This window comes from Chelonoidis abingdonii, chromosome 14, assembly GCF_003597395.2.
Source record: "Chelonoidis abingdonii isolate Lonesome George chromosome 14, CheloAbing_2.0, whole genome shotgun sequence".
Taxonomy (NCBI): Eukaryota; Metazoa; Chordata; order Testudines; family Testudinidae; genus Chelonoidis; species Chelonoidis abingdonii.
The window spans coordinates 31,482,666-31,501,681 of record NC_133782.1 but is presented as its reverse complement, the minus strand read 5'-3'; positions in this window follow the sequence as shown (position 1 = coordinate 31,501,681).

The following is a 19,016-nucleotide window of genomic DNA, read 5'->3' as shown; positions in this document are numbered from 1 at the left end:
GTCTTAGTAAAGCCTATTTCTGTTTCAGTTTAATGATTATTCAAAGTAGTTATACATTAAAAAGGTCATTTTTGGACTTTAGAGAGACGAGATTGGTGAGTTAATATCTTTTATTGGACCCATTTCTGTTAGTGAGAGACACAAGCTCTGAAGCTTACGTAGAGCTCTTCTACGTTAGATACTGTAGTTCAACAGGAATAATACTGACCCAGTACTCACTAGATTGATCGGTTCCTCAAAAATGTCATGTATAAGAATTCCCAATAAACTAACTGACCTTTTCTCTGCTTAGAGTAGAATATTTTATAATATATTTGTTTTAATTTAAAACCCCACCAGAATTAACAGGATACATATGTAGGCTTAAAAAACAGCCCTGTATAATATTAAACCAAATATTTATAAAGCAGTTCCTTCATCACTTACTAATCAGAGCCTGAATGCAAGATTTGAAGTTTCTCCTGCATGAGTTCATAGCATCACAAATGTCTGCCATTGTAAAGAATGTAGCAGGAGAAACATGGAACACTGGACTTGAGCCTCAGCTGATCAAGGTGGATTGATTTAAAACAAAGTGATTTAAATCGCCAGTTTTAATCATGATTTAAATCACTATGCAGGAAACCTTGGTTTAAATAACCAATTTTAATCTTGTTTTCCATTTGTACTTTCTGTTTACCTAAAAAGAGGTCAATTCTCATTGGCTAGTAACCATTAAAAACTGTTGATTTGCAGCTAAATACAGCCTTTGCAGTACTGGGCTTATTTATTCTGAAGAAGAGAAGAGTGAGGGGGGATCAATGTGACAGGTGTCTGCTGGTGGATTCTCTCAGGAGGCAGGTGGGAGAGTTACGGGAGGAGGTGTCTAGGCTCAGGAGTATCCATACCCTGGAGAAGTATCTTGATAGTGTCCACGATGAGACGTGCAAGGCTGAGGATTCTCTCCAGGTGCAGAGGGCTCCTGCTACACCACCAGAGAAGGATGAGATGGCTCTTGCACAGGGAGGACACTGGCAGCTGGTTACTTCTCGCAGCCGTCAGTGTTCCACCCCTGCCTCCCATCACACCTTCCGTTCTGGTGAAGAATCGTTATGGGTGGCGCTGGAGATGAGGAGGGAGGAGGAGGAAGCGAAGCCATGCACCTCCCTGAGGCTGAGAGGATCCCATCTACCACACCCAGGAGGAAAACGTAGGTAATTGTGGTGATTGGAGACTCGATGCTGAGGGGGATGGAAGCACCCATATCTGTTGCCCTGACAGGGCCTCTCGGGAGGTATGCTGCCTGCCGGGGGCCCATATCCGAGACGTTACGGAGGGATTGTCGAGAATCGTCCGCCCCACTGAACTACTACACCCATGCTACTCATCCATGTGGGAACCAATGATAACTGTGAGAGGTGATCCTCAGCAGATCAAAGGTGCCTACAGGGCTCTGGGAGCACGGGTGAAGGAGTTCGGTGCTCAGGTGGTGTGTCTCCTCGATTCTTCCGGTCAAGGGTAGGGGCCTAGGCAGAGACAGATGCATCCGTTAGAGGTGAATGCCTGGTGCGGAGATGGTGTCGGTCAGGAGGGCTTTGGCTTCCTCGACCACGGACTACTGTTCCAGGAAGGAGGACTGCTAGGCGGAGATGGACTCCACCTGTCAAGGAAGGGGAAGAGCATTTTTGGACGTCGACTGGCTAACCTAGTTGGTGAGGAGGGCTTTAAACTAGTTCGATGGGGGAAGGTGACCAAAGCCCAAAGGTAAGTCTCAAAGAGGGAAACCTGGAGGAAAGGGATGGAACTTGGAGAATGCGGGTTTGTAATGCAGGGAGAAAAGAGAAAGTAATCGGAACTGGAGGTGGGGGAATCAAATCATTGCCTTAAGTGTCCTAATGAAGCCCTTATATCTGAGGTGTGTAGGAAAAGAGAACACCAGGAGACAATTCAAGGAGGAGGATGCAACAGGGGAATATAAGCAGCAGAAGAAAGTAGGGCAGTTGGCTGAATTTTTAAAGTGCCTGTACACAAATGCGAGGAGCCTGGGAAACAAGAGGAAGAATTAGTAGTACTGGCACAGACAGGGAATTACGATGTTATTGGCATAACTGAGACATGGTGGGGATAGCTCGCATACCTGGAGCACTGGTTGAGACACCTAATGGATGGGTATAAGCTGTTCAGGAAGGATAGGCAGGGCGAAGAGGGGGGGGGAGTAGCGCTGTATGTAAAAGAGCTGTATGAATGCTCAGAGCTCCACTACGAAACTGGAAATGAGAGCCAGTTGAAAGTCTTTGGGTTAAATTTAGAGGGGAATGTCACAAGGGGATGTTATGGTGGCTGTCTGCTACAGACCACCAGACCAGAAAGAAGAGGTGGATGAGGCTTTTTACAGACAACTAGCAGAAGTCTGTAGATCACAGGCCCTGGTTCTCATGGGAGATTTCAATTATCCTGATATTGCTGGGAGAGAAATACAGCAGTGCACAGGCACAATCCAGGAAGTTTTGGAGATCGCTGAGGACAACTTCCTGGTACAAATGCTGGGGGAACCAACGAGGGGCCTTGCGCCTCTTCGACCTCCTGCTCACAAAGAGAGAAGAGTTGATCGGGGAAGTAAGGGTGAACGGCAACTGGGCAGCAGCCGTGATCATGACATGGGTAGAGTTCAGAACCCTGGTCAAAGAAGGAAGGAGAGAAGCAGAACGCAAACCCTGGATTTCAGAAAAGCGGATTTCAGCTCCCTTAGAGAAATGATGGGCAGGATTCCCTGGGAAGCTGAACTGAAGGGGATGGGTGTCCAGGAGAGCTGGCAGTTTTTTAAAGAAACCATGCTAAGAGCACAGGAAAATATCATACCGATGTGCAGAAAGAACAGCAAGCGTAGAAAGTGCCCAGCATGGCTTAGCAGGGAACTCAGTGGTGAGCTGAAGCAAAAGAAGGAAGCTTACGAAAAAAATGGAAGCTTGGACAGATGACTGGGAGGCATATAAGATTATTGCTCGGCACTGGCTGCAGGGGATAGAATCAGAAAGGCCAAAGGGCAATTTGGTTGAAACTAGCAAGGGATGTGAAGGATAATAGGAAGGGGTTTTACAAGTATGTAAGCAACAAGAAGAGACTAGGGATGGTGTAGGTCCCTTACTCAATGAGGCAGGTATCCTAGTGGTGGAAGAGATATGGAAAGGCTGAAGTACTCAATTCCTTCTTCACTTCAGTCTTTACGGGCAGGATCAACTCCCAAGACTACTACACTGGGGAACGCAGAGAGGAGAGGAGGAGAGCAGCTACCACTGTGATAGAGGGTCAGGTTAGGACTACTTAAAGACGTTAGACGTGCACACAAGTCTATGGGACCGGACGAACTGGCATCTGAGGGTGCTGAGGGAGTTAGCTGATGTGATTGCAGAGCCGTTGACCATTATCTTTGAAAATTCATGGCGAACAGGAGAGGTCCCAGAGGACTGGAAGAAAGCAAATATAGTACCTATCTTTAAGAAAGGGAAAAAGGAAGATCCAGGGAACTACAGACCAATCAGTCTCACCTCAATCCCTGGAAAAATCATGGAGCAGGTGCTGAAGAAATCCATCCTGAAAAACACTTAGAGGAAAAACAAGGTGATCAGAAGCAGTCAGCATGGATTCACCAAGGGTAAATCATGCCTGACCAACCTGATTGCTTTCTACGATGAGATGACTGGACTTGTGGATGGGGGCAAAGCTGTTGATGTTGTATACCTTGACTTAGTAAGGCTTTTGACACGGTTTCCCACAGCATTCTCATCAGCAAACTAAGGAAGTATGGGTTGGAGGAATGGACTGTGAAGTGGATAGAAAAACTGGTTGAATCAACGGGGCTCAGCGGGTAGGTATCAATGGCACACTCTCTAGTTGGCAACCAGTAACAAGTGGTGTGCCCCAGGGGGTCTGTCTTAGGGCCCGTTCTATTCAATGTCTTCATTAATGATCTTGATGATGGGATAGCTTGCACATTAAGTAAATTTGCAGATGACACCAAGTTGGGGGGTGGTGGACACGCTGGAGGGCAGGGATAGGATTCAGGGAGACTTAGACAAATTGGAGAAGTGGGCCACAAGAAAACCTCATGAAGTTCAACAAGGACAAGTGCAAAGTCCTGCACTTAGGACAGAAAAACCCATGCACTGCTACAGGCTGGGGACTGTTTGGCTAAGTAGCAGTGCTGAAGAAAAGGATCTTGGGGTTACGGTAGATGGAAAGTTGAACATGAGCCTACAGTGTGCTCTTGTAGCCAAAAAGGCTAATAGCATACTGGGCTGTATTAGTAGGAGTGTTGCCAGCAGATCAGGGATGTGATTATTCCCCTCTATTTGGCACTGGTGAGGCCGCATCTGGAATATTGTGTCCAGTTTTGGGCGCCACACTACAAAAAGGACGTGAACAATTGGAGAGAGTCCAGCGGAGGGCAACAAAAATGATTAGAGGACTGGAGCACATGACTTATGAGAGAGACTGAAGGAACTGGGCTTATTTAGCCTGCAGAAGAGAAGACTAAGGGGGGATTTGATAGCAACCTTCAACTACTTGAAGGATGCTCCAAGGAGGAGGGAGCTAGGCTGTTCTCAGTGGTGACGGAGGACAGAACAAGGAGCAATGGTTTGAAGTTGCAGTTGCGGAAGTCGAGGCTGGATATTAGAAAAAACTTTCTGACTAGAGAGTGGTGAAGTATTGGAATGGGTTACCTAGGGAGGTGGTAGAATCTCCATCTTTAGAGCTATTTAAAGTCCGGCTAGACCACACCCTGGCTGGGATTATTTAGGGAAAATGGTCCTGCCTTTAGCAGGGGGTTGGACTAGATGTCCTCATGAGGTCCCTTCCAACCTTTTGATTCTATGATTTGACAGCAGCCTTCAACTACTTGAAGGGCAGTTCCAAAGAGGATGGAGCTCAGCTGTTCACAATGGTGGCAGATGACAGAACAAGGAGCAATGGTCTCAAGTTGCAGTGGGGGAGGTCTAGGCTGGATATTAAGAAGAACTATTTCAGTGGGATGGTGGTGAAGCACTGGAATGGGTTACCTAGGGAGGTGGTGAGATCTCCATCCGTAGAGGTTTTTAAGGCCCAGTTTGACACATCCCTGGCTGGGATGATTTAATTGGGGTTGGTCCTGCTTTGAGCAGGGGGTTGGACTCAATGACCTCCTGACGTCTCTTCCAACCATAATCTTCTATGATTCTAAATTTGGTACATTTTTGCTAAACAAGAGGCTATACTATGTCTCCATAAGTTTTATTTAAGCAACTATGTGTAGCTTAATATACATTTATTCCAATTCTTAACCTTTACATTTTTATGGTTAGAAAATGCTTAGTGATACATTTTTAATTTATCAGATGAATAAATTTTTTACTCATGATTTGTTTCAAGCTGTATTTGTATGGAAATTTCTGCTGTTGTGCTGCTTAAATTCCATTTTTTTTGTTAGTGTTATAAGCCTATCTCTTAAATGTGCAGGATACATTTTTTAAGTTTATCAAAACATGTTTTGCATTTGAAACCAACTAGTTTAACAAACAAAGGCAGTATTATCCGTACTTAGTGAATTGAGCTGATTGTCTCTGTTCACCGTGCCCTTCAAGATTTTAGAATTGGTCGATCTCATCTTCTTGCACCTAATTTTTATTCCTAGATTAGAAGAAGAAAAAAAGCTTACCTGCTTTTGCTTCTTCCAGTTAGTTTCTTAACTTCACATGAATTAGGCATTGAACTGAACTAGCTAAATAAATTGAAATGAAGGAAATATTCTCTCTGCACCCAAAGAAGAGGCTAGTGCTGTCAAAAAGCTGGTGTAGCATTTCAGCAAACTGTTTCCAGCTGCTTAGCCAGTGATTTCACCAGTTCAGTGTAGTCTGACTTTCTTTAAAACTTCAGCAAATATGTAATATTTGTAAAACATACAATATTTAATATTTTATTTAATTTACACTTTTTAATAGATTGTAGTAAGTTTAGGCCTTGACATAGGTATTTGTGTTGATGTCCTGTTGGGGGATGAGAGTGCTGTATGGAAGGAGTGTGATGGGGACCCCTGGATTCGGTGAGGGACAAATGAGAGAAGGCGTGGAGTGCACACTAACTTTCTGGGAAAAGCTCGCTGAGCTTATGGGTCAGGCTGGGGAGAACCTAACCAGGGCCCAAGGAAGGCCAAAAGTCTGGTACAACCGTACGGCACGTGCTCGCTTCTGTGGGACCAGGGACCATGTGATGTTTCTCATCCCAGTGAGGAAGAATAAGCTACAAGCTACCTGGGACGGGCCCTTCAGTGTCATCACCCAGCTGAATGAGGTGAACTGTGTGGTGGAACTGCCCAACCGGGCTCACAGCCACCGAGGGGACCATGTCAACATGATGGAGCTGTACTGTGACAGGGAGGTGCTGGCTGTTTGTGGGCAGTGGGAGGATCCCCTGGTGGAACAGGAGCTGACCTCCCACTGGAATCAATTCCTCTCTCTGCCCAGTTAACCCCTGTCCATCAGGCAGAGATCAGAGAGGTGCTGCATTCGTATCCGCAGCTGTTCTCCAGCCAGCCTGGGCTCACTAACCTAGCTGTCCACTGTGTGGGGACAGGAGACAAACTTCCCTTCAGGCATTCCCCATTCAGAGTCACTGGGAACAGGGCATAGGCTGTGGAGAGAGAGCTGAGACATGCTGGCTTTAGGAGTGATCCAGCCATCCACCAGCCCCTGGGACTCACTCGTGGTGCCGGTCCCCAGGAAAGATGTCAGTCCAATTTTGTGTGGCCTACTGGAAACTCAGTGCCATCACCATGTCTGGTGCCTGCCCCATGCCTAGGCCTGACAGGATCCTAGACAAGTTGGGGGGAACTCAATACACCACTACCAAGGATCTCACCAAACGCTGCTGATAAGTGCCTTTGGATCTAGATGCCAGTGACTTTTGTCACTCCTGTGGGGTTATACAAATCCCTGGTCCTACCTTCTGTCCTCAAGGAGGCGCCGGTCACTTGCCAGCACCAGGCGGATCAGTTACTGAGGGGGATGGAGAATTTTACCCTAACATACATTAATGATATTTGCGCCATTAGCCAGACCTGGGAGGACCATGAGTCCCAGTTGAAGAGGGGGCTGAGTCATCTCCAGGATGCAGGGCTGACTGTAAAAGCTGGCAAGTGCAAGGTGGGGATGGCAGAGGTATCATACCTGGGCCACAAGGTGGGGAGCAGCTGCCTAGAGCCAGCCAAGGTGGAGGCAATTGGAGATTGGCCTGCACCCCAGACTAAGAAACAGGTCCAGGCCTTTATTGGAATGGCGGTGCCCCACTTTAGCTCTGTCAGCTCCCATCGCTGAGCTATGCAAGAAGAGTAGGCCAGACAAGGTGGTCTGGACTGGGCAGTCCCAAAGGGCTCTCTGTGCATGGAAGGAGGATCTGGTCAAGGGCCTGGTGCTGGGAAATCCAGACTTTGGCGAGCCCTATGTGGTGTTCACTGACACCTCAGACAGGGCTGGGCACAGTGCCTATTCAAGCTGATGTGCAGTGGGAGAAACAACCCATCATGTATGTGAGCAGGAAACTGCTGCCTCAGGAGCAGGGCTATGCAGCTGCAGAGAAGAAATGCCTGACCCTGGAGTGGGCTCTTAAAGGGCTGCAGGTGAATCTAGTTGGGCGTTTGTTCAGTGTACACAGTGAAGTCTCACCCCTGCCGTGGCTGCACCAGATGAGAGAGGCCAGTGCCAAGCTCCTGAGGTGGAGTCTGTCCTTCCTGGATTATGAGATGGAGGTGGTCCATGTTAAGGGGAGTGCAAGTGTTATAGCTGATGCTTCGTCCCAGAGTGGGGGTCTGAACTTCTCCAGGTCATGAGCTAAAGTGACCCCGCTCAGTTCAGTCCCAACGGGACAAGAGATGTGACAGAGGTCTGGTCTACACTACGAGTTTGTCGAATTTAGCAGCGTTAAATCAAATTAACCCTGCACCCATCCACACAATGAAGCCCTTTACTTTGACATAAAGGGCTCTTAAAATCAATTTCTATACTCCTCCCGATGAGGGGAGTAGTGCTGAAATCGACACTGCCATTTCAAATTAGGATTAGCGTGGCCGCAATTTGACGGTATTGGCCTCCAGGAGCTATCCCACAGTGCACCATTGTGACCACTCTGGACAGCAATCTGAACTCTGATGCACTGGTCAGATAGACAGGAAAAGCCCCACAAACTTTTGAATTTAATTTCCTGTTTGCCCAGCATGGAGAGCTGATCAGCACAGAAGACCATGCAGAGCTGAGCAGCACAGGTAACTGCAGTCTGAGAATCGAAAAAGAGCTCCAGCATGGACCGTGTGGGAGGTACTGGATCTGATCGCTGTATGGGGAGAGGATTCCATGCTAACAGAACTATGTTCCAAAAGACAAAATGCCAAAACATTTGAAAAAATCTCAAAGGGCATGATGGAGAGAGGCCACAATAGGGTCTCGCTACCGTGCCGCATGAAAGTTAAGGAGCTCAGACAAACCTACCAGAAAACCAAAGAAGCAAACAGAAGGTCCAGGTCAGACATGCCGCTTCTACTCTGAGCTGCTATGGAATTCTACCCCACCTCTGACCGTGGATTCTGAGGAGGGGGTAATCTCAGCCATGGCTGAGGATTCTGCAGACAGGGAAGATGAGGAGGAGGAAGAGGATGACGAGCTTGTGGAGAGCACACAGCACTCTGTTCTCCCCAACAGCCAGGATCTTTTTCTCATCCTGAATGAAGTATCCTCCCAACCCTCCCAAGGCAGTATCCCAGACCATGAAGCCATGGAAGGGACCTCTGGTGAGTGTACCGTTGTAAATATAAAACATGGTTTAAAAGCAAGCGTATTTTAATGATTTATTTGCCCTGGGGACTTAGGATGCATTCGTGGCCAAGTACAGCTACTGGAAAAGTCTGTTAATGTGTCAGCAGATGGAGTGGAAATCCTCCATTGACATCTTCATGAAGCTCTCCTGGAGGTACTCCAAAAGCCTTTGCAGAAGGTTTCTGAGCAGTACAGCCTTATTCTGTCCTCCATGGTAGGACACTTGACCATGCCATGCTAGTAGCAAGTAATCTGCTATCATTGCATAACAAAGCCTGGCAGCGTATGGTCCCGGTGTTTGCTGGCACTCAAGCAACATCCATTCTTCATCTCGCTGTGTTATCCTCAGAAGAGTGATATCATTCATGATAACCTGGTAGAAATACGGGAATTTAATCAAGGGGACAGAGGTGACCATTCCTACTGGGCTGTTTGCCTGTGGCTGAAAAGAAATCCGTCCCTGCAGTTAGCCAAGCTGGGGGGGAGGGGTGGATTGGCGCTGAGCTTTTTGCATTTGGCTAGCAAGGATCTTCCCTGATACTAGCCATGTGCTGGGGGGGATGGGTAAAGTGATCATCCCAGAGAATTAGATGGGGAGGTAGTTTGGTTTCTGCTGCTGCATGTTAACAGGAAAACCGCAGCACTCAACGGGCTTTGCTTGGTATGTGGGAAAGGAGAGCTCTGCTTTATGTAGGCTGCAGAAGCCGAAAGACAATGGCTTACCATGGCCACATGCAAGCCGAATTCTGTTGCCTGGACCTGTGTCTGTGATCTCTTAACATCAAAGCCGCAGGCACTCAATATTAAGATGCAAAATGCAACCTTGTACCGAAATCACGTGCTATGTAATGTGAATAGTGTTGTTCACCCTGAAAGAGTATAACCATTGTTCTGTAAAATGTGTCTTTTTAAATGATTCTCTCCCTTTTTTTCCTCCCTCCCCTACAGCTGCAAATTTTTCAAGCCTCCATCCTCCGTCCCGAAGGCTATGTCAGATAAGGCAGCGAAAAAAATGGACACGAGATGAAATGTTCTCTGAAATCATAGAATCAAGCCGCAATGAAAAAGCTCATCTGAATGAGTGGAAGGACACAGTATCACAGTACAGGAAAGATGCCAGTGAACGTGAGGACAGAAGGGACAAATGTGAGGGACAGGAGAGGCGCTCAAGATGAGAGGTGGCGACAGGAAGATGATAGGAGGCAGGATGCGACGCTGGGGTTGCTGCGTGAGCAAATGGACATGCTCCAGCATCTGGTGGAGCTTCAGGAGCGGCAGCAGGATCACAGAGTGCCACTGCAGCCCCTGTATAATCACCCTCCCTCCTCACCATGTTCCATAGCCTCCTCACCCAGACTTGTAAGAATGTGGGGGAGGGGAGCAGGGAGGCTCCATGCACCCTGCCACTCCACCCCAGTGGACAGCCCAAGCAAAAGTCTGTCATTATTTTGAACTTTTTAGTGGCCTTTTCCTTCCTCCTATCCTCCTCCCAAACCCTACCTGGCTACCTTGTCAGTTCTCTCCCTCTTTTATAATCAATTAATAAAGAATTTTTAAACTATAGTGTCTTTATTTCCTTAGAAAGCAAGCTATGATCAAAGGGGGAGGGTGGGTTGCTTACAGAAAATGAGTCAATCAAGGGAGCAGGTTTTCATGAAGGAGAAACAAACAGAACTTTCACACCATAGCCTGGCCAGTCATGAAACTGGTTTTCAAAGCTTCTCTGATGCACAGCGCTTCCCAGTGTGCTCTTCTAATCGCCCTGGTGTCTGGCTGCGCGTAATCAGCAGCCAGGCAATTTGCCTCAGCCTCCCACCCCACCATAAACGTCTCCCCCTTACTCTCACGGAGATTGTGGAGCACACAGCAAACAGCAATAACAATGGGTATATTGGTTTGGCTGAGGTCTGAGTGAGTTAGTAACATGCGCCAGCGCGCCTTTATAACGGCCAAATGCACATTCTACCACCATTCTGCACTTGCTCACTCTGTAGTTGAACAACTCCTGACTACTGTCCAGGCTGCCTGTGTATGGCTTCATAAGCCATGGCATTAAGGAGTAGGCTGGGTCCCCAAGGATAACTATAGGCATTTGAACATCCCCAACTGTTGTTTTCTGTTCTGGGAAGTAAATCCCTTGCTGCAGCCGTTTAAACAGATTAGTGTTCGTGAAGACATGAGCGTCATGAACACTTTCTGGCCATCCCACATGAATGTTGGTGAAACATTCCTTGTGATCCACCAGTGCATGCAGCACCATTGAAAAGTACTCTTTGCAGTTTATGTACTGGGTGTCCTGGTGCTCCGGTGCCAAGATCGGGATATGGGTTCCATCTATTGCCCCACCACAGTTAGGGAATCCCATTGCAGCAAAGCCATCCACTATGACCTGCACATTTCCCAGAGTCACTACCTTTGGTAGCAACAGCTCAGTGACTGCTTTCGCTACTTGCATCACAGCAGCCCCCACAGTAGATTTGCCCACTCCGAATTGATTCCTGACTGACCGATAGCTGTTTGGCGTTGCAAGCTTCCACAGGGCTATCGCCACTCGCTTCTTAACTGTGAGGGCTGCTCTCATCTTGGTATTCTGGTGCTTCAGGGCAGGGGAAAGCAAAACACAAAGTTCCATGAAAGTGCCCTTATGCATGCGAAAGTTTTGCAGCCACTGGGAATCATCCCAGACCCGCAACACTATGTGGTCCTATCAGTCTGTGCTTGTTTCCTGGGCCCAGAATCGGCATTCCACGGCTATAACCTGCTCCATTAACAGGATGATCTCCAAAGTGCCGGGAACCACGGTTTGAGAAAATTCTGTGTCCATGTCCTCATCACTCTCGTCGCCGCACTGCCATAGCTGCCGCCTCCTCGTGTGATTTTTCAGGTCCTGGTTCAGCATAGGCTGCACGATAATGCATGAGGTGTTTACAATGTTAATGACTGCTGCCTTGAGCTGAGCAGGCTCCATGCTTGTCATGGTATGGCGTCTGCACAGTTCACCCAGGGAAAAAAGGCGCAAAACAGTTGTCTGCCGTTGCTTTCATGGAGGGAGGGGGAGGATGTACCCAGAACCACCAAGGACAATGTTTTTTTGCCCTATCAGGCACTGGGATCTCAATCCAGAATTCCAATGGCCGGGATCTATGGGATAGCTACCCACAGTGCAACGCTCCAGAAGTCGACGCTAGCCTTGGTACATGGATGCACACCGCCGAATTAATGTACTTAGTGTGGTCACATGCACTCGACTTTATACAATCTGTTTCCAAAAATCGATTTCTGTAAAATCGGAGTAATCCCATAGTGTAGACATACCCAAAGTGGGTTTTTCTTCCTTATTATGTTGTACGTGAACCTATGTGACTCTTACTATTTTGCATGGATACTGTGTATGTCTCAGTTTCCGTCTGTATTGCACCAATGCCTAGGTGGTGGGAATAAGGGCATGTGACTTTTGCTGAGACACTCGGGGCCAGGTGAGGCAGCTCCAGCTGCCTGCATGTAAGCGATGGTTGGTGCCCTTTGTAATCTGAGACCCAGGAAAGGGATGCGACCAGGTGACACTTTTCCTGGGAAGCGAGACAAAGATTGGGAGGTGGAGCAACATGCATGTCAGAGGTCAGGTCACTGGAAGCTGGGGAGTCTCCTATTTGGGACTCGGAGTAGGGAGTCAAAGACGTCCGGCCCGGGATCTCACCAAAATAGACTTTGCTGAATGTTGCTGAATTCTATGCTAACGCTCTATTCTGCGCTGTGTTCCTGTCAACTAATAAACTTTGTTTTACTTGCTGGCTGAGAGTCGCATCTGACTGCAGAGTGGGGGTGCAGGGCCCTCTGGCTTCCCCGGGGGTCCCAGCCAGGTGGATCTGCCAAGGGGAAGGGTAGTGTGAATGGGTGCTGAATGCTCCGAAGTCAGACCAGAAAGGCTATAGCTGAGGAGGTTCCTTGCCCTGGACAGCATGCTCAGAGGGGAGTCACGCCACCCCACAGTCCTGTCTGACTTCATACAGAGAAGTTCCAACGCATTGGATCTATGACTCCATCACAGACATATGGCTCAATTTCCTTTTAGCTTGTCAGCAGCTATTATGGCAGCTCTCTGCAGCACAGAGAAAGCAGGGGATCATAAGCGCAGCCCTGTGAGTGGATTCCAGGCCACTATGGTGAGTCATTCTGGAATCAGAACAAGTAGCAGATTCATTGCCCCTTCCTGTGAAGTTGTCAGAGTCCCTCTCCTGAGGTTTTGTGCAGTTGCATTACAGCAGTATCCTGAGACTGCCATGTAAGAGAGAGCTCCTGAGTGCAGGGGTGAGAACACTGCCAGCTCTGCTGGGAAGTTGACAGGTTTGAGTGGAGAATGAGAAGATGGTCTCTTGGCCTCCTTCAGGTGCCCTATTGGTATTTACTGTGGGTGTGCATGCTATCTATGTGCCTGGGACTGGAAATTCTTCAGTAGCAGCAGCTGTTGGTGTGTGCCTTGATCTTTGCCCTTGGTTGGGAGCACTATGAGGCAGTGCAGAATGACTGCTCTCCAGTTCCTTTCTAGTTCTTGTGGTCTGGGATGGAACCCTTCTGTGCCTGTAGCCTTCTAGCTTTTGCTCTAACTTTTGTAAATATTTTTTTATATTAGATAGTTGGTAAGTCATGGAATCACAGAACCAGAGGGTAGAAAAGACTGCAAAGGGTCATCTAATCTAACCCCCTCCCACAATGCAGGATTTGTTGTGTCTAAACCATCCAAGACAGATGCTCTCCAACCTCCTTTTGAAAACCTCCATATAAGGAGCTTCCACAACTTCCCTAGACTGTCTGTTCCATTGTCCTAGTGTTCTTACAGGTAGGAAGTTTTCCCTGAGATGTAATCTAAATCTGCTGTGTTGTAGTTTGAACCCACTGCCTCTTATCTTGCCTTCTATGGCAACAGAAAACAACTTTTCTCCATCTTTTTTTTATGGCAGCCTTTCATGTATTTGAAGACTGCTAGCCTCTGCCTCCTCCCTTAATCTCTTTTCCAAACTAAGCATATCCAGGTCCTTCAACTCATCATTAGTGGGGCTGTTTGGAGAACATAGTATGCCCAGGGACCTGGGCTTCAAACCCTGACTGTGCTGCTCTCAAATCTTCCTGGTACGTGAACTGCATAGAGCTTCCTATGCTGCCTTTTGGGGAAATCACATGTTCCATCCAAGTGAGATCTGCCACTCCTTTCCTCCTTAGATGTTCAGACTCGCAGGCATACAATGGAACTCTCCATGAGGACCCATCTGATCTGGGACCTTCTGACTCCCCATCTCATCAGCCAGATCCTCTAGGCAGTGCCCCTCCAGCAGCAACACTTCCAGCTTGGAATCCCCCAGCAGGCCCAAGGACTCCACAAAATGGAGGCATGAAGCTGGTCAGGAGAAGTTCAACAAGTGACAGTAACTGGGGCACTAAGTAAGAGTGATTGCAGTATAATTAAGTTCAAAATCCTTGGGGGCAGGAAGGGCACCAGTGACACAGGGATGCTAAAGCTCATAGAGTTCAATAAAAGGAGAAGGTACGTCAATAAGGCTCTTAAGGCAGAAGAAAAGGAAGTCAGATCTTCGGAGATGGGTTGGATGCCGCTAAAAGAAACAGTCCTAGAGTCTCAGAAGGCATGCGAACCACGGAGCAAAAATGGAACCAGGAATGCCAGGTGGAAACCATTCTGCCTAAATGGCAAGATTCAAGAGGTAATTTAAGCCAAACAGAAATCCTTCAAAAACTGGAAGTCTGACCCTGGTGAAGCCAATAAGCAGAAGCACAAATTACAATATGCAATAGGTCAGAGCGAGATAAGGAGAGTAAGATGGATTTTGAAGAGCAAACAGTGAAAAATTCAAGTATGTCAAAAGAAGAACTCCTACAACAGAATAGCTAGGTCTCTGGGATATCTAAGTTTAGAAGTGCAATTAAGAAAGAGAAAAGTGTTTTCTGAGAAACTAAGTATTTGCATCAGTCTTTACCACAGAGGATGTTCGCAAGATGCTTTCCCCAGGGCTGCTTTTTCTGGTAATAAGCATGAAGCAGTAGCACCAACTGAGGTGAAGTATTAGTGCTGGAATAAACTGGTAATTCAAAAAGCCTGAAATCATGATGCACTGATGGTTGCATCTGAGAGTTCTGAAGGAGCCTGGCAGAGCTACTTGCAAAACCATATCTCACTAAAAACAGCTACGTGACCAGAGGATTGGTGGGCAACAGCGTCTATTTTAAAAGGCTCTGGAGTGATTATTCTGTTAAATAAACATGTTAAAAACTCCAGGACCATGTAAAGTGCATATAAGAATATTAAACAAATTAGCCAAAAACCTCTGTCGTGTTTTGTTTTTTGTTTTTGTTTTTCCTTTAATAAATCTTGGACCAGTGGTAGGATGACCAGACAGCAAATGTGAAAAAATTGGGATGGAGGTAGGGGGTAATAGGAGCCTATATAAGAAAAAGACCCAAAAATCAGGACTGTCCCTATAAAATCGGGACATCTGGTCACCCTAACCAGTATGACTGAGGCCAGTTAGCCGACACTGATCCTGGGCAGTAACATGAAAAGGCAGTTGTGGGATGCAGTCATAAAGAATTAATGGATGGCAGCATTATTAATGTTAGTCAACATGGTTTTATGGAAAATAGCTCATCAAACAAATGGGGGGTTTTGTTTGGGGTTTTTTAGTTTTTTGTTGTTTTGTTGTTGGTTGGTTGATAAAAGGAACTATTGATCTGATATGTTTGAACTTCTGTAAGGTGTTTGACTTAGTCCCACACAATATTCTGGTTAAATGAGCAGCAGTCTGGCTCTCTTGCTCGCTCTCTGTAATCAGTGTAGCACATTGTGCCCGGGGTCCTAATGGGGCCAACTATGGTCACTCAGTTAGGGTGAACTGCAAAGAATGGGGCAGATAATCCCCATAAATCTGGTGGATATTCTAATACTTAAATTCACCAAGCCAGCACAAAACAGCTTCTTTATTACCTTACTGATTACTTAGACATCCAAACAACACAGTTCCCTTAAACTGATCCAGCCTCAGGCCTCCATCCAGGTACCTAAGGCAAATATGATGATCTCTCAAAATTTTATTTCATTATATAAAAGAAAAGGTTCTACCAGTCTGAAAGGATTGGACACATTACCTCCCAGGTTAATGAATGTTTCCTTACCCAAATACATACTACAGCCATTTCTTATTAACAAAACTAAAATTTATTAAAAACAAGAGTATGGTTAAAAGACATGAGTTCAATTTATTTAGGTGCAGATTCATAGCAGAGATGACGAGCTTTGTAGTTGCAAAGACTTCTTTCAGAAATAGTTCATAAGTTATATGTCCAAATATCATATTCAAGGCATACCAACATAACTGGGTTCTCAAACTTCCCCTGATGATACCTAAGCAGATCTGAGACAACAGAATCAGGACTCAAGGATCTTTTAGACAATTTCATGTCTTTTGACAAGTTGGGAGTTATTAGCATGACTTTGAAGGAGATCCATCACAGATACTTAGCTACAGAATTAATATAAGGCAATTTGCGTGTTCCTCCGCCATTCACAGATTACTTGCTATACATTTCAAAGAGATGAATACAGAGATATCCTGTGTTTACAATTCATTTAAATAGGGTGTTCTTTTGACCTCTGAATTATCAGAATACAGCATAAACAGGGACTGTTGATTACATTGTCAACCCTATTCATACATCTGTAAATACACAAAAACACAAACATCATCTCCCCACAGGTCTTGTGGGGGTTATTTATTTTGCAAGATGTTTGACTCGTGGCTAGAAAGGGTTACACACACACATTCAATGGTTTAATTCTCCAATGAGGCTGTTTCTGCTACCATCCCCAGGCCCATGTCCCCTAACAACTGTAGGCTTAATTGAAAGCAGGTTAAGAAATGTTCCTCTAACACTCAGATGCTCAACTCCCAGTGGGGTCCAGACCCCAAATAAATCTGTTTTACCCTATATAAAGCTTATAGCAGGTGAACAATTTGAGTTTACCCTGTATAACACTGAGAGCGAGATAGGCACAGCTGTTCGGGTCCTCCCCCGCACACGTATTTATTAACCCACAGTACGTATTAATAAGTAAAAAAGTGATTTTATTAAATACAGAAAATAGGATTTAAGTGGTTTCAGGTAGTAACAGACAGAACAAAGTGAATTACCAAGCAAAATAAAATAGGATATGCAAGTGTATGTCTAATACGGTAAGAAAACTGAATACAGATAAAAACCTCACCCTCAGAGGAATTCCAGTAAGCTCCCTTTTACAGATTAGTCTCTCAGGCTACGTCTACACTACCCGCCGTATTGGCGGGTTACAATTGATTGCTCGGGGATCGATAGATCGCTTCTCATCGAGATGCGATCTATCGATCCCCGAGCGTGCTTATATCGATTCCGGAACTCCACCAACCCCAACGGAGTTCCAGAATCGACAGGGAGCCGCGGACATTGATCCCGCGCGGTGAGGACGAGTGAGTAATCCGATCTTAGATATTCGACTTCAGCTACGTTATTCACGTAGCTGAAGTTGCGTATCTAAGATCGATTTTTTCCCAGTAGTGTAGACCAGCCCCTAGTCTGGGTCCAGCAATCACTCACACCTTCAGGTATCCTTGGGGGCAGAGATGCTCTCTCTTGAGCTAACTGAAGACCAAATGGAGGGGATGCCCAGGGGTTTAAATAGACTTTCTTTTGTGGGTGGAGACCCCCTCCTCTCTCCTATGCAAAGTCCAGCTCCAAGATGGAGTTTTGGAGTCACATGGGCAAGTCACATGTCCATGCATGACTCAGTTTTTACAGGCAGCAGCCATTGTTTACATGGTACCCTGAATATCTTCACGTAGACTTCTTGTGTGGATTGGAGCCTTCCAAGATTCATTGTCCTTTAAGTGTTTCTTGATTGGGCACTTAATTTGCACATTCCTTTCTTAAGAAGCTGACCAAATGCTTTACTAAGGCTACTTAGAAATCAAGCATGTACACACCCAGTATTCATAAATTTGAATACAACAATGATGCATGCAAATAGGATGCATAGATTCAGTAGATCATAACCTTTACAGAGCGATGTTACATGGTATATGTAGCATAAAACATATTCCAGTTCTGTCATATGTATACATTCAGAAGCATATTGCCATAAAGGTGCACACCCTTTATGGGGTACACAGTCACACCCCCTTTCAAAATATTTCAGGCTGTGATGACCCCTTCCCACCCCCCAGGTGATGACCACTCCCATCCCCCACCATGCCACCCTGCCCTGTGTGCTACTGCTGCTGGGGGCAGCGCTGTCTTTAGAGCTGGGTGGCCGGCCAGCAGCTGCTGTTGTCCATGCATGACTGACAGCTGGAGCACCGCAAGACACAGGTTGACAGCTCGTGACCACCACCCCATGTAATAACCTTGTGATCCCCTGAAGCATTGTGACCCCCCTAGTTTCAGAACCCCCGGTCTAGACCATCGCTGATGGGGTTTGTCAAAACTGTTCTTAAAAATTCCCAACAATGAAGATGCCACAACCTCCCTAGGCAATTTAGTCCAGTGCTTAACCACCCTGACAGGAGGTTTTGCCTAATGGCCAACCTAAACCTCCCTTGCTGCAATTTAAGCACATTGTGTCTTGTCCTGTCCTCAGCACTAAGAAAAACAATTTTTCTCCCTCCTCTTTGTAACAATCTTTTACATACTTGAAAACTGTCATCATGCCCCCTCAGTCTTCTCTTCTCCAGACTAAACAGACCCAATTTTTTTTTTTCCAATCTTCCCTCATATGTCATGTTTTCTAGACCTTTAATCATTTTTGTTGCTCTTTTCTGGGATTTTCTCTAATTTGTTGCCATCTTGCCTGAAATGTGGCACCCAAAGCTGGCTACAATACACTAGTTGAGGCCTAATCAGCGTAGTGTAAAGCGGAAGAATTACTTCTCATGTCTTGCTTACAACATTCCTGCTAATACAGCTCAGAATGATGTTTGTTTTTTTTTTTTTTTTTTTTTTGCAACAGTGTTACACAGTGCAGTCATATTTAGCTTGTGATCCGCTATAATCCCTGAGCCCTTGCCCCCGTATTTAGCCTGTCTGAAGTGCAGAGTGCTCCTGCTGCTGGGGAATGGAGTCCTGCATGGGGGAGCCGGGGGGCGGGAGGGGGATGGGTTAGGGAGC